At 53.4% G+C, this 2912-nt stretch overlaps 1 pseudogene; it reads right to left on the bottom strand.

Moving 5' to 3' along the window:
- Window positions 1–1922: 1922 nt before the first annotated feature.
- On the bottom strand, window positions 1923–2682 carry LOC130122138 (cell division control protein 42 homolog; annotated as a pseudogene).
- Window positions 2683–2912: the final 230 nt, after the last annotated feature.

Raw genomic sequence — 2912 nt, 5'->3', positions numbered from 1 at the left:
CCGCAAATCAAGGCCCAACGTGGCTACTTATCCATGCGCGTCACACTACCAAGATTAACGTGTCTTGGAGGTGTACGAGTCAGGGGAAGAACGTAGAGAGAAACGTCAGGCGGAGTACCGGTGCTGTTTGAGTGCAGAGGAAAAGGGACCGATTCAAGCGTCCCGGCGGAAGTGCTGTCACCAGAGGGGTCGACGGCATGGCCCAATCTCCTCTGTAGCTCAAAGTTCGGCTGCTGAGGAAGACTTTAACAGCAGATTGGGTGCTCTTCCACAAGCTGAGGGAAGGTCTATGGATGACGTGCAGGCTTTTCTCACGGCACTACAGCCAGCCTCCTCCTCCAACAGACTGCATCCTCCTCCAACAGACTGCCTCCTCCTCCAACAGACTGCATCCTCCTCCAACAGACTGCATCCTCCTCCAACAGACTGCCTCCTCCCCCAACAGACTGCATCCTCCTCCAACAGACTGCCTCCTCCTCCAACAGACTGCCTCCTCCTCCAACAGACTGCATCCTCCTCCAACAGACTGCATCCTCCCCCAACAGACTGCATCCTCCTCCAACAGACTGCCTCCTCCTCCAACAGACTGCCTCCTCCCCCAACAGACTGCCTCCTCCTCCAACAGACTGCATCCTCCTCCAACAGACTGCCTCCTCCTCCAACAGACTGCCTCCTCCCCCAACAGACTGCCTCCTCCTCCAACAGACTGCCTCCTCCCCCAACAGACTGCCTCCTCCTCCAACAGACTGCCTCCTCCTCCAACAGACTGCCTCCTCCCCCAACAGACTGCATCCTCCTCCAACAGACTGCATCCTCCTCCAACAGACTGCATCCTCCTCCAACAGACTGCCTCCTCCTCCAACAGATGGCCCCTCCTCCAACAGACTGCATCCTCCTCCAACAGACTGCATCCTCCTCCAACAGCCAGCCTCCTCCTCCAACAGACTGCCTCCTCCTCCAACAGACTGCCTCCTCCCCCAACAGACTGCCTCCTCCTCCAACAGACTGCCTCCTCCTCCAACAGACTGCCTCCTCCTCCAACAGATGGCCCCTCCTCCAACAGATTGCATCCTCCTCCAACAGACTGCCTCCTCCTCCAACAGACTGCCTCCTCCCCCAACAGACTGCCTCCTCCTCCAACAGACTGCCTCCTCCTCCAACAGACTGCCTCATCCTCCAACAGACTGCCTCCTCCTCCAACAGACTGCCTCCTCCTCCAACAGACTGCCTCCTCCTCCAACAGACTGCCTCCTCCCCCAACAGACTGCATCCTCCTCCAACAGACTGCATCCTCCTCCAACAGACAGCCTCCTCCTCCAACAGACTGCATCCTCCTCCAACAGACTGCCTCATCCTCCAACAGACTGCATCCTCCTCCAACAGACTGCCTCCTCCTCCAACAGACTGCCTCCTCCTCCAACAGACTGCATCCTCCTCCAACAGACTGCATCCTCCTCCAACAGACGGCCTCCTCCTCCAACAGACTGCATCCTCCTCCAACAGACTGCATCCTCCTCCAACAGACTGCCTCCTCCTCCAACAGACTGCATCCTTTGCGACCTGTTAGACAAAACCGGCAAACCATCTATAGAGGGTGGAGGATAACGCCGCCTGCGAATCTTTTCAGGTACCGTGCCCACTCCAGTAGGGGAGGAACATTTTGACCACTGGTTGGAGCAAGCATACGTGATGGTTGAAGAGAGTCGTGGCTCCCCGGAAGATAAAACGAGGAGAATACTGGAAAGATGAAAGAGACCAGCAGTGGAGGCGCTTGTCTGACCCTGACGCTACTCCGGGAAAGTGCGTAGAGGCTCTCGAAAGCACATTTGGACCGGCAGAGAGTCGGGAGATGATTTGTCTGTATTGCGCTTTCAGACTACAGCAGCAACAACCCGAGGAGAACCCTGTCTGGGTTCTTCTTTTTAAATTTGTTTAAATTTATCATTTAATTTGATTTTCTTTCTGCAGCCGAACAGCAAACGATATCTGTCCACCAAACACATTTTCTCCGATGAGACGAGGGGAGAGAACCAATGGCTGCAGGGGACGGAGGGATGGAAGGATGGAGGGACGGGTGGATGAGTAGCCAGGCGGGATCCACCCATCAGTCCTCTGCAAGTCTCAACTGTCTTTCCCCTTGTCATCCCTTGCTCCGATTCTCCACCTAGAACAGAGTTATAGGTGGAGAATTTAGTCTCAGGAAGCTCCAACACTGCCGGAATGGCCTCATCAAACGCATTCTCCAGCCCCACATATTTGACAGCCCTGAGGTCTCGGGCCAGCTTGTCTCCACTCTCGGGGGACAGGGGGCGCTGTTTGTTCTCGGCCAGTTTCTTAACCATGTTGCTATCATCCCGCAGGTCCACCCGAGTTCCCACTAGTGTTTGGAGATCTCAGGAACCCGCTTCTCCCGGACATTCCCAAAGGACGAGGGGGAGATGACGGAGGAGCGTACAGGAACTACACCTATCTGCAGGGAGCTGAGAGGGCGCAGTCCATCATAATCCTCCTGACAGACAGGCCAAGTGTGTAGGGCTCTCGCCCAATCATAATCGTCACAGCATAATTAGCAAAAACCGGAGGCACGTGTTCCGAGAGGAACTTGTTGGTTCTGTAGGAAATCAGTAGGCCGGTTTTTCCTACCGCGCCGTCCCCAACCACTACACATTTCATGGTCTGCATCCTTTCTCTTCCAGGCAGGTTAGGTGTTAGTTACATCCGGGTTTAGCAGTCGAATCGAAAAACTGTCTGATTTATATATATATATATATATATATATATATATATATATATATATATATTATTGGCATTTTAGGAAAACAAACATTTTAGCATTTTAGAATTTTTGGGTAACACTTTAGTACGGGGAACGTAGTCACCATTAATTAAGTGCTTATTAGCATGCAAATTAG

Source organism: Lampris incognitus, chromosome 12 (genome assembly GCF_029633865.1).
Source record: "Lampris incognitus isolate fLamInc1 chromosome 12, fLamInc1.hap2, whole genome shotgun sequence".
Taxonomy (NCBI): Eukaryota; Metazoa; Chordata; class Actinopteri; order Lampriformes; family Lampridae; genus Lampris; species Lampris incognitus.
This window is presented reverse-complemented; position numbering and strand designations above follow the sequence as displayed.